The sequence below is a fragment of the Cavia porcellus genome, unplaced genomic scaffold, assembly GCF_034190915.1.
Source record: "Cavia porcellus strain 051 isolate PalLab524CR breed Dunkin Hartley unplaced genomic scaffold, mCavPor4.1 scaffold_25, whole genome shotgun sequence".
Classification (NCBI taxonomy): Eukaryota; Metazoa; Chordata; class Mammalia; order Rodentia; family Caviidae; genus Cavia; species Cavia porcellus.
The window spans coordinates 40,085,184-40,098,842 of NW_026947508.1; the positions used below are offsets into that span (position 1 = coordinate 40,085,184).

At 39.7% G+C, this 13,659-nt stretch overlaps 1 long non-coding RNA gene and 1 other non-coding gene across 2 annotated transcripts; both read left to right on the plus strand.

The window, feature by feature from the left end:
• Nucleotides 1–3,819: 3,819 nt before the first annotated feature.
• Nucleotides 3,820–10,680, plus strand: LOC134473058 (uncharacterized). The gene is made up of 2 exons (XR_010043153.1): nt 3,820–9,026; nt 9,809–10,680. It is a non-coding gene; the product is annotated as an uncharacterized LOC134473058 (long non-coding RNA).
• On the plus strand, nt 8,413–8,490 carry LOC111754747 (small nucleolar RNA SNORD121A). Its single transcript, XR_002789415.1, has one exon. It is a non-coding gene; the product is annotated as a small nucleolar RNA SNORD121A (small nucleolar RNA).
• Nucleotides 10,681–13,659: the final 2,979 nt, after the last annotated feature.

Genomic DNA, 13,659 nt, shown 5'->3' on the forward strand with positions numbered 1-13,659 from the left:
CCATATTAAACCAGTGGATTAGTCCTTTAATCCCAAAAAGTACCACCTATGAATACATGAGATTTTGTGGGTGCATCTAGGTATTAGCCAGAACCACCACCCAAGGTGTCAGGCATCCATTGGGGTTGTTGGAATGTATTACTTGTGGATAAGAGAGGACTACTGTGTTCAACTTGATAGCAACAGATTTAAATAAATGAGGGGTGACTGTGTTAAAATAGTGTTTAAAAAATAATCTCTATGGCTAGGTTTAGCTAGGGATTTGCCGGCCTGGCAAGTGCGAAGTTAAAAGTTTGATCCCTGGTACCAAAAAAAAGTCTCCAGGCTGAGTCTGACTTTTGGTCTCATTTTGCTGACTCTCATATCCCTACCATAGGGTTTGGTTTTGTTTGTTTCGAGGCAAGGCCTAACCACTCTTGAATCCACAGTGATCCTCCCACTTCACCTCAGCCTCCCACAGGTATGAGCCACCGTGCTTGGCTATCATAGTTTTTTTTTTTTTTTTTGGAGATGGGGTCTCACTGTGTAGTTCACACTACCATCAAACTCATGGCAAAACCAGCTTTATCCTCCCCAGTGCTTGGACAGTAGATATGCTTCACTATACCTGGCAATCATAGATATTCAAAGGGTAATAAGCCAGGCACTTATGGCATGTACCTATCATTACAATTACTTGGGTGGCTGAGGCAGGAATATCTCAAATTCAAGATAACCCAGCAACATTTTTTTTTTTTTTTTTTTTTTTGTCTTTTTCCTTTTTATCGGTACTGGGGATCGAACTCACGACTGCCTGCTTGCAAGGCAGGCGCTTATGCCGCTGAGCTAAATCCCCAGCCCCCCACCCAGCAACATTTTTAAAAGTTTTTTTGTTTTTCTTTTTGAGGTAGGGTCTCTCACTATGTAGGTCAGGCTGATAAACTCCCTGTATAGCCCAGCCTGGCCTTGAACTCCTGGCAATCCTGCCTCAAACTTTCGAGAGCTGGATTACAGGCATGCACCACCATGCCCAGTTTTTAAAAAAAAGTTTGAAAGGCAGAGCAAGACCAAGACCCCAGATTTAATTCTTAGTACTTTTACCAGGTCTCTCCTAAAAGTGGCACACCATTCTGGGCATGGTGGCACATGCCTGTAATCCCAGTACTTAAGAGGCTAAAGCAGGACAAAATGAGTTACAAAGTGAGCTCAAGGCCAGCCTGAACTGCATGGCGAGACCCTGTCTCAAAAAGAAACAAAAAAATTTGGCACACCAAACATTACCAGGTTTGGCAAGTAAAAGAGGGAAAACTGGCTCTGCAGAGTGAGTTTGGGCCAAGTAAAAGGAAAAGCAAGATAAAAATACACCTTGGGCTGGGGGTTTAGCTCAGTGGCATAAGCGCATGCCTGGCATGCATGAGGTGGTGAGTTCGATCTCGGGTTCCAAAAAAAAAAAGTACACATTAGTGGACCTGGGGCAGGCCATTGTGAAGAAAGCCAGATAGTAAGCTCTTGGTATCTATGTTTCACCATCCACATCTGGAGGAAACCTGTGAGAACTTCTACATCTGGGTCCTGAGAAGCAGTTCTGGGATTCTACTCAGGCTAACATCAGGTCCAGGCCATCCCATTGAAATCCTGCTCAAATTCTTAGAAATGTGTTCCAGGATCTTATAATAGGTCATGTCTGCTTCCGCAGTCATTTTGCCACGCCCCCTATCTGTGTCATTCCCCCACTGTGAGCAAATGTGCACACACAAGCATGTGACACAAGACTGAAGATGTAACTTTGGTACTTTCCTAGCATGTGTGAGAAGTGTGAGGCCCTTGGTTCCATTCCCAGTACTGCAAAAAGGTGGTGGTGGTGTTACTGAAATATTCTGAAGTGTTAGGGTATATGTATATATTTTCAGCACTGAGGATGGAACCTAGGATCTCATCCATAATAGGCAAGTGTTCCACCACTGACCTACATCCCTAGCCCAATAATAGAATATTCTGAACACTTTCATGGGAAGACAATTTAAGTGAAAATGGGTAAATTCTTTTAAAAAATTAAAATCATCAGAAGTCATACAAGAAGAATTAGAATGTTCGAAAAGCCTGATGATTTCTCAGTCTCAACTCTACTGACATGTTGGGTTAGGTAATTCTTTGTTGTTGGGGAAAGATGTGGTGAAGGTGTTTAGCCGTCTGTGCCCTCTACCCATTAAAAGCCAGAAGCACCAAGCAGTTTTAACAACTTCAGATGTTTCCAGATGTTACGAAAATGTCCTGAGGAAGGTACAAAATCATTCCTGAGAACTTGCCCTCTATCAACTGAAGAAGTTGAATTAATAATTAAAAAGTTGGAAAACATAATTTAAAATGAGCTGGAGATACAGTTCAGTGGCACAGTGCCTGCCTGGCAAGCTCAAGGCCATGTGTTACATTCCTGCTATCAAACAAAAACAAAAAAGCAAAACTTGCCACTCCTCCTTTCCCTGTTCCTTCCATCCCAGGAAAAGAAACAAAACAAAACACCTATCTCTCTGCCCGCAAGGCTTTATTGTTGATTTCTAACAATTATTTGAGGAAGAAATAATGCCGGTCTGACACAAATTCTTTCAAAGTAGAAGCAGAGGGACATTTCCCAAACTCATTTTATGATGCTGTTACCTGATAACAAAATCAAAGATACTACACAAAAAGAAAACTGCAAGCCAGTATCATTCATGAACACAGATGCAAGAGTAGGGTGTGATGATGCATGCATGTAATCTCAGCACTCCAGCAGCTGAGGTAGGAGGATCACCTCTGCGGCTAGCTTGGGCTACATAGTGAATTCAAGGTCAACATGAACTATATAGTGAGACCTGTTTCAAAAAACCACAAAACAAACCCCAAAACAGAAGAAAAGCCCTCAGATGCAAGAATCCAGCAATATAAAATAATGTACTGGGGCCTGGCACAGTGACACATGCCTGTAATCCTGATACTGTGGAAGGCCAAGGCAGAGGGGTTGCAAATAGACTAGGCAATTTAGCAATTATCCCTGTCTCAAAAAAAAGGCTGGGGATATAGCTCTGTGGTAGAGTACCCTTTTGGTTTCATTCCTAGTACTGCCAAAAGAATACATGAATTCAAGTAATTTTTAATTTAATTTTATTTTATTTGGTACTAGGGATCAAACTCATGACTCGCGCTTGCCAGGCAGGCACTTATGGCTCTGAGTTAATCCCTGGCCCTCATTTTTTTATGTTGTTTTTATACTAGAGATTGAACCCAGGGCTTTTCATGCTGACCCACACGACCTGACCCTTTTATTTTTGCTCATTTTTTCTTTAAGAATTTTTTTAGGGTTTTTTTTTTTTTTTTTATTGGTAGCCAGGGATCGAACTCACGACTGCCTGCTTGCAAGGCAGGCGCTTATGCCGCTGAGCTAAATCCCCACCCCCGAAATGATTTTCTTGTACTTGTCATTTGTGACCTGTAAGCTAGAACTTGTTAATTGCCTATTTGATATCCTTTCCAACCAAAACAGTTTGTTTGCTTTTTACTGTCATTTGATACTTGTTGTACCTTCTCAAACTAATTAATGACAAGTACTAAGGTACCTTGTAAAAATAGAGATGTAGCTTGGGAAAAAGAGAGTTTCCTAACATTTTAAATACTTTTACGATAAGATCAGTAGGGATATTAACAAGTGGCTTTTGGTTGTTTTTTGAAACAGACTTTCACTATGCAATTCAGGCTGGCCTTGAACTCAATTTATAGCCCAGACTAGGCTCAAGTTCTCAGAGATCCTCCTAACTCAGCCTCCTGAGTGCTGGCATTACAGGTATGTGCCACTATGCCCACCACCAAATGGTTTTTTGTTGTTGAGTACTGAGGACTGAACCTAGAAATTTTGCACTGATCTACATCCCCATCTCTGTTTTTGAGATGGGAAGTCTCATTAAACTGCTAACTTGCACAGTCTAGGCTGTTTTACTCAGACCTATAGAGATCATCCTGCCTCAGCTTCTCTAGTGCTGAGATTACAGGCATGTGCCATCACAACTCATTTTTAATTTCTAATCCAGCACCTATTAATAGATATTAATATTTTTAATTAGGTTTTTTGATATAGTGATTTTAGATATACATTTTAGATACAGTGATTTTAGATATACATTCATTATAGGGAATTTGTACCTGTACATATGTCTTGTGTTTTTTTTTCTCATTCCCCTTCCCTTCCTTCACCTCCTTGTCCTCCTTATTTACTAAAGCTTTGTTTTAATTTTTTTCCATTCTTTTTTTTTGTCCCTTCCTTCCTTTTCCCCTTCCCAATCTTGTTCCCCATCCCATTTGAATATATTCTTCTCATTTCCCAATATCTATTATATATTTTGGTTCTTATTTACATTTTTGGTTTCCCTTACCAGAGAAATAATGCAGTATTTAGACATGTGCAGGGGCTGGAGAGATAGCTCAGCAGCACAGTGCCTGCCTGGCAAGTGTCAGGTCATGAGTTTGATTCCCGATACCAATAAATAAATAAATAAGTTTCTGATTTATTTTACTTAAGAGTGGTAATAGTGTCAGCCTTGTCTTTTTCATGATTTTAGAGTGAAAGCTTTCAGTTTTTTCCATTTATAATGACATTGGCTGTTGGTTTGTCATAAATGGCAATTGAAATAAAAACCATCTATTCCTGACCCCAGGCATGGTGGTGTATGCCTGTAATGCCAGCACTTGGTAGGCTGAGGCAGGAGGGCTGCTGCAAGTTCAAGACCAGCCTGAACTGCATAGTGAGACCCTGTCTCAGAAAGACAGAAAAAAATAAAAAAACAAAAAAACCCCACAAGACTTCCTGGAAGATGGCAGAGTAGTAGTAAGCAGCAGAGAAAACAGTCTCTCTGAGAGACATCATCTATACATGGGAATATACCCACAAGACAAGAATTCTACAGTCTGAATTGAAGCCCACAGAGAGAATAAAAAGAAAAACTTCAATGAGGAAGAAGGTGGTAGCTGGTGGCGCCTTTGCATGGAGCCAGACTCATTGCATGAGGGACCTGTGGTCACAGGAACAGTGGCAGTTGGTGACCCCAGAAGCCTTTGCAGAGAGACTCAGCAGTGGAGGGGAGCAGCAGCATACAGTACTGGCTGGCAGTGAGTGCAGAGGATTCAGTCCTCCCGCGGGAGGGAGCAATTGGCTGGGAGCCATTTTGGAGTATGCCAGATAAACCCAGAACCAGAACCAGAACCTTTGCCAGCTTCCTCCAGTAGCTCCTGGCTGGGCACAGAACCTTGGAAATCACTTGGACTGCAACAAGCCCAATGAGCCTGGTCTCAGGACAGACCTGCTAAGGTTGTCTACTACTTGGTCATAAAGCAACTCCTGGCTTGCAAGGAAACAGTGGCATGATTTGGGAAGCTGTCTTCACAGGCTCTCTATCAGTGCATCCAAAGAGAGTCCCAGAAGTGGACTATTTTTTGTTTTCTTTTCCTTTTTTCTTGTTTTATTCAGTTTAAGAAATGAGAAGACACTTAAACAAAACACAACCTCAGACACCCAGTTCACCAAAAGCAAACCCAGTGGGCAATGAGGCTGGAAAATCCAAAAGCACCCTACCAAGTCTCTCCACAGTGGTAACAAAGCAATTGAATGAGGTCTGGAAAAAGTGAAATTAGAAATAATCTCTCAAGTAACTACAGAGATTATAAAAGTACACATAAAAGTATTGATGTTAGAGCAAACACAGACAAAGAAATAAATGCGCTTAAGCAAATTATGGAAGCACAATATAGGAAAGAAATGGAATCCATAAAGCAGATTCAAGCAGATATCCAGGAGAATAAAAACAATACTGAAAATCTTTGAAGCAGATTAAGCCAGTGTGAGGACAAGATCTCAGATACCGAAGACAGGCTTGCAGTTAGTGACCAGGGGGGGGGGAAAAGCATTTATCAAAACTAGCAAGGAACCATGAAAAATCAATCCAGCAGCTGCTAGATGAGACAAAGAAAAATAATTTAACATTAATTCCAGTCAATGCACAAACAGGACATACCACAAATGACATTAAAAACATCCTTACAGACACCATGTCAGAAACTTTCCTGGTAGAAAAAAAGAATTTGACAGAAATACGTGAGGCATATAGAACTCCAATTAGCATCCATAAAAAAAAAAAAAAAAAAAAACCACTACATCCAGGCATATCATAGTCAAGATGCCATAAATTCAGCACAAGAATAGAATCTTAAAAGCTCTCAGGGAAAACAAGTCACTTATAAAGGAAAGCTTATCAGAATTATAGCTGAGGGGCTGGGGATTTAGCTCAGTGGCATAAGCACCTGCCTTGCAAGTGTGTGATCATGAGTTCGATCCCTGGTAATGATAAAAAAAAAAAAAAAAGACAAAAAAAATTACAGCTGACTTCTCAGCACAAACTATCAAGTCAAGGCGAGCTTGGAGTGACGTACTCCAAGTTCTAAAAGAAAACAGCTTTTTTTTTTTTTAATTGGTACTGGGATTGAACTCATGACCACCTGCTTCAAGGCAGGTGCTTATACCGCTGAGCTAAATCCCCAGCCCCAGGAAAACAACTTTCAACACAGATTGATGTACCCTGAAAAACTATGTTTCAAAATTAATGGAGAAATAAGATACTTCCATGACAAAGACCATCTGAGGAAATTTATGACCACTAAACTAGCACTTCAAAATGTTCTGAAGGACATTCTACAAAGGGATTATAAGAACTACAGCTCCATGAACCCCAACAGAAGGAATCCACCAGGAAAGGCAGACAATTAGAGGGAAAGGGGAAAAAGCGGGGGAGGGGAGCAATAATAGGAAAATAACATGACAAAGATGTCAATACATAGCAATTTTAACCAGTAATGTTAATGGTCTTATTTCACCAGTCAAAAGACACAGACTGGCAGAATGGATCAAGAAGTAAGATCCAACAGTATACTGTATACAAGAAACACATGTAATTCAAAAAGATTTATAGACTAAAAGTCAAAGGATGGATAACAATACTCTATACAACAGGAATTCAGAAAAAAGCAGGGGTTGCTATTCTCTTTGCAAACAGTGAATTTCAAGCCAAGATTGATTAAGAGAGATAAAGAAGGTCACTATATCCTGGTAAAGAGAACAATCCAAGAGGAAGAGATAATCATAAATATGTATTCAACAAAGATCAGTGCACTCAGTTATATAAAACAATTATTAATGGACATGAAAAATCAAGCCTTAGTACAACTGTATTGGGAGACCAGAATACACTGCTGTCACAAAAAGACAGCCAACTGGACAAAAAGATAATGAAATATCAGAACTAAATCAAACTTTTGAGCAAACGGATTTAGAAGATGTCTATAGTGTTTCATTCCACAACATCAGACATGGGACACATGAGACATTCTCCAAAACACACCATACACTGGAACTGAAATTATCCCATGCATACTATCAGATCACAGTGCAATGAAATTGGAAACCTTTGGCAAAGGAAACCACAAGTACTTCATCAATCCATGGAAATTAAATAGCACCCTAGTAAACAATCAGTGGGTCACAGATGAAATTAAAGAAGCAATTAGACACTTTTTACAGTTGAGTGATAAAGACAACATACCAGAACTTGCAGGACACAGTGAAAGCAGTCTCAAGAAGGAAATTTGTAGCAACAAATACCCATATCAGAAAAACAGAGCAAGAATATATAAACAACTTAATGTTGAACCTCAAACTTCTAGAAAAAGAAGAGCAGACTAAACCAAAAGCTCATACAAGGGAGAAAATTATAAGGATCAGAGCAGACATTAGCAGACTGGAGACTAAAAAAACAATACAAAGAATTAATAAATTGAAGAATTGGTTCTTTGAAAGATTAAAATTGATAAAGCTTTGGCCAACCTTATCAAAAAAAAGGAAAGAAAAGACTCAGATCCATGCAATTAAGAATGAAAAGGGCGAAACCACAATAGACCTTGTAGAAATCCAGAAAATCATCTATTCCTACTTTAAAAACTTGTATTATAATGAAAAATACAGAAGAAATGCACAGATTCCTAGATCCATATGAATTACCAAAGCCGAACAAAGAAGATATAAAAATCCTAAATAACCCATATCAATACTTGAAATTTAACATGTAATTAAAAGCCGGGCGTGGTGGCGCACTCTTGTAATCCTAACACTCAGGAGGCTGAGACAGGAGGATCATTGCAAGTCTGAGACCAGCCTGGGCTACAAAGTGAATGCAAGGCCAGCCTGAACTGCATAGTGAGACCCTGTTCAGAAAGACAAAAAAAAAAAAAAAGTAATTAAAAACCTTTGGATAGGGGCTGGAGATTATTTAGCTCAGCAGCATGAGTGCCTGTCTTGCAAGCAGGCAGTCGTGAGTTCGATCCCCGGTACCAATAAAAAAGGAAAAAAAAAAAAAACCTATCGATAAGACAATGATGTACTACCAAGCACATATCTGAAGTGAGTGTGTGGACAGCACTAACCTGAGTCTTTTCCACAGGCCAGGTTGCTCATCCTGCCTTCTCTCTGCAGCCTGCTGTCTGTTCATGTGTGTTGAGATGAATCTGTCAGGGCATGTCCCAGTGAAATTCTCACCGGGCATCTGAAAGCAGGTGTGGCCCAGCAGTTGTTTTACTCTTTTTCCCACAAGTAGAAATAGAAGCAGAAGAAATAGAGGTGTATGCACTGTGGGTTCTCAGCTCCCTGCCTGGGGCTGGCAGTGATGCAGGTACTGAATGGCTAGAGTATTCTGGGGTGGTCTTGTGTGTTGGTCTTTTATTCAGCCTCGCTGCGGTTTTGGAGGGGAACATCTCACTTGGTAATTGTGTTTATCAGTCTCAGCACCTCTGTTCTTTTTTAGGTGGTAAGGGTCAGGTTTCCATAGGTAGAGAATTATGTCTGTATCCGAGAACATTTTAATGTTATAACCATGCCACTTCCTACCCTTCGTCCCAATCTGCTGCACTTGCAGATGTCATACATCTTGCTAGTTGTGCTGATGGAGATTGGCCACCTGGTGATGGGCATTACCCAGGTAAAGTACCTGTTGTACTCTAAGAAAATAGCATCCTTATATGTGTATTATAGCAAACCTGCAACGTGGCTTACTAAATGTGTTTTTTTATCCTTTTTCCCTAACTGATATGTTAAGTGACCTAATTGATATGTTGAGCAATACTCTCCTCTGTAAAGAATTGCAAGAATCTCACCTGATATGTTAACCATTGTTGCCCTCTACAAACTACAGAAGTTGTGCTAAAACAAGCTAACAAGCTGGTTAATCACTGTTAGGTGCCTCTATTTTCTGCTAAAGAGCTAAAGAAAACTAGGATGGCCCACTAATTTACATTTGTTTGAAGTAACTTGCTTGTGTGCAGAGAGATTTGCTTATGAGTTTAACCCTTTACCTGACCTTGATTCCCTTCCCAGAAAGAAGAAAAATACATAACTGCCGTTTTCTGTTCTGTATGGTGCCTTATTGCCTCCCTCTCCCCTTACCTATCTATCTAGACTAGGCCATAAAGAATTTGGGTTTCTGTTGACCTCTTCCCGACCCGGTGATGATCTGTCATTAAATGAGCCTGCCCCAATTTTAAGAACTGTTTAGCTTCAAAGAAATTACCAGGAAATACTATGGCCCAAACCCCAATCGGTGCTTTCTTTTTGTTCTGTATGCATCAAGTGAGTTAGACATCAGATCTTTGTAAAACTTAAGTTTCAGCTTCTTGTAACTCTTGACCCCTTCGCACCCACTAGCGAAAATGAGCTGTCCTGGGATAATTAACTCTCCACTTTCTTCTCCAAATATTGCTGCAGATGTGCCACTCCGAGATAATGTCAGTCTGTAGGATGGGAGTAATTTGAGAAACACCAGGAACTCCTGAGATTGTCAGAGCTAAGTGGACAGCAATACAGTTTCCAGACTCGGGTCAACAAGTTTGATGGCTCTGCAGGTTTCTTTGTCCCCCCCCCCCCCCTTTCCTCCAGCCTCCTTTTAAAGTCCTCCCTTCAGTCTCTGGGACACAGTCTCCAAATTGGCTCCCGGAGACTCGTCGCCAGGCCTGGAAATAAAGCCTTTGCTACCTAAATTTTCGGTCTCTTGCTTCCTTGGATTTTATACCGGGGCCCGAGTTATAACAGTACCTTTGTGTGTATCTCACCTGAGCCTGATGATGCCACAAGATCCTCAAGACTGGTCTGGGCTAAACAGATGTGTTTCTTACAGGGGAAAAAAAAAACCTATCAATAAAGTATAGGCCATGATGGATTCACTGCTCAATTCTACAAGAAATTTAGAGAAGACCTAAGACCACTACTTTTCAAGCTCTTTAATGAAATTCAAAGGGAAGCAGTACTCTCAAATTCAGTTCTGGAAGCAAGCATTACTCTGATTCCAAAACCAGAAAAGGACCCAACTAAAAAAATGAATTACAGGCCAGTCTCCATAATGAACATTGATGCAAAATCCTTAAGGTATTTGCAAACAGATTGCAGCAAATCGTCAAACAGATTGTATACCATGATCAAGTGGGATTTATCCCAGGGATGCAGGGATGGTTCAACATATGTAAATCCATAAATGTAATGTACCATATTAACAGAGCTGAGGACAATAATTATATGATCATTGCAATAGATGCACAAAATGTTTTTTTTTTTTTTTTTTTTTTTTGGTACCAGGGATTGAACTCACAACCTTGTGCTTGCCAGGCAGGCACTCATACTGCTGAGCTAAATCCGCAGCCCACACAAAGCTTTTGACAAGGGCCATGAATTTAGCTCAGCAGCACAGATACCTGCCTGGCAAGTGCAAGGTCATGAGGCTGATCCCTGGTTAAAAAAAAAAAAAAAAAAAAAAAAAAGATAGTGTGATGATGCCGGGAATTTAGCTCAGCAGCTATAGTGCCTGCCTAGCAAGCACGAGGTTGTGAGTTTGATCCCTGGCACCATAAGAAGAAGAAGAAGAAGAAGAAGAAGAAGAAGAAGAAGAAGAAGAAGAAGAAGAAGAAGAAGAAGAAGAAGAAAAAGAATTTGCTGGGGATTTAGCTCAGTGGCGTAAGTACCTGCCTGGAAGGTGCGTGTTTGTGAGTTTGATCCCCAGTGCAAAGAAATAAAAACAACAATAACAATAAAAAGCTTTTTGACAAAGTCCAGGACCCTTTCATGATAAAAACCCTACGGAAGAGCTGGTCATCTCAATCTGGTAAAAGCTATCTAATACAAACCAATGGCCAACATCATACTAAATGGACAAAAACTGAAAGCTTTGACTCTAAAATCAGGAACAAAACAAGGATGTCCATTGTCTCCATTCTTCCTCAACATAGTCCTAGAAACTTTAGCCAGAGCAATTAGACAAGAGAAAGAAATAAAAGGAATAAAGATAGGAAAGGAAGAAGTTTAACTATCATTATTTGCAGATGACATGATACTCTACTTAGAAGACCCCAAAAGCTCCACCAAAAGACTTTTAGATTTAATAAGCAAATTTAATAACACAACTGGCTACAATTAAAAATCAATAGCCTTCCTGTACATGAATAACAAACTCACTGAGAAAGATATCAGGAAAACAGTAGCTTTTACAGTAGTATCCCCAAAAGTGAAATACGTAGGAATCAATTTAACAAAGGATGTAAAGGACCTCTACATTGAAAACTATAGTACTCTGGAAAAGGAGATTGAAGAGGATATTAGAAAATGGAGAGATATCCCATGCTCTTGGGTAGGAAGAACCAATACAGTGAAAATGGCCATAGTTTCAAAACTGTTATACAGATTTAATGCAACCCCAATCAAAACTCCAATAGCATATCTCACAGAATTAGTGGAAACAATCCTAAAATTTATCTGGAACCAGAGAGACCTAGAATGGCAAAGGTGATCCTGGGCAACAAAGACAAGATGGGACATCCACAATCCCTGACTTGAAATTATACTATAAAGCTACTGTGATAACAAAACAAAACTGTATACTGGCAGAAAACAGACCTGATGATCAGTGGAATAGATTAGAAAATGCAGAAACAACTGCATATACAGTAAGCCATCTTATGTTTGACAAAGTTGCCAAACACATTCATTGGAAGAAAGATAGCCTCTTTAATAAATGGTATTGGAGGGGCTGGGGATTTAGCTCAGCGGCATAAGCACCTGCCTTTCAAGCAGGCAGTTGTGAGTTCGATCCCTGGTACCGATAAAAAGGAAAAAGACTAAATAAATAAATAAATGGTATTGGAAAAACTGGCTTCCCTCATGCTGAAGATTAAAACAGAACCTGTATCTTCTACCATGTACTAAGCTAAAATTAGAATGCATCAAGGATCGTAATATTAAAACAAACATTAAATCTGCTGAAAGATAATATTCTTGAAGACATTGGTATAGGCAGTCTTTATTAAAAAACTCATTGCACAGGACTTATTGCAAAGAATCAGCAAATGGGATCTCATCCTACTGAAAAGTTTTTGCACAGCTAGAGAAATCAACAAGAGACAACCCACAATGCTGGAGAAAATGTTTTCCATGTGTTCCTCAGACAAAGGAAACATATAAAGAACATATAAAGAACTAGGACAAATCAGTCCTCCCAGATTTAAAAATCCAATCCAAAATGGGCATTTGTGATGAATACACACTTTTCAGATGAAGAAATAAAAACAGCAAATAAATATGTGGAAAAAAATGTTCACCATCACTGGTCATTTGAGAGATGAAAATTAAAACCACTGAGATTCCACCTTATCCCAGAAAGAATGGCTAGTATTAAGAAATCAGCTAATAACAAATGCTGGAGAGGCTGTGGGGAAAAAGAAACTCTTCTCCTGTGTTGGTGGGAATGCAGACTGGTGCAACCACTGTGGAAATCAGTCTGGTGATTCCTCAAAAAACTAGGATTGGAGGTCCCATTCAACCCAGCTATTCCCCTTTTGGGTATCTTCCCAAAACAATTAAAAACATACTAGATATATGTGCACCCATGTTTATAGCAGCACAGTTTATAATAGCCAGATCTTGGAAATAACCTAAATGCCCATCGACTGAGGAATGGACAAAAAAAGATGTGGTATTGTTATACAATGGAAAACCACTCAGCCATAAAGAATGGTAAACTGTAGACTTTTATAGCTAAATGGATGCACCTTGAGAACATACTTATTAGTGAAATAAATGAGACACACGGGTAAACATTGTATTGTTTCATTAGTGTGACAAGCTGAAAGAAAAAAACATGTATATGTGTATGTATGTGCATATAAAAAAGTTGATAGTTTAAAAAAAAGCTTAATGGCCTCCTTTGTCATCCACATGGCATATTCAGAAGCAAAATCAATGCTTCTCTTCACTAAACACGTCTGTAGGTTCTACCTTCCCTTCTATACTCTGTCCCGGTCTTTCTGTCCCAGAGACAATGACCTCAGCCAAAGCAACGATTCAGGTCACACCTGTCTTCACTTTAACTAACCCAATGTGAGATATTTTGGTTGTCTTCTGGATGCTTTGTTTTGTTTTGTTTTGTTTTGTTTTGGTACTGGGGATTGAACTCACGACCTAGTGCTTGCCAGACAGGCCCTTAGGCCACTGAGCTAAATCCCCAGCCAACTTTTGGCTGTCTTAAGAAACTGATGATGTGCTATAAGGTTTGGGTTTTTTTTGCATGTGGATAA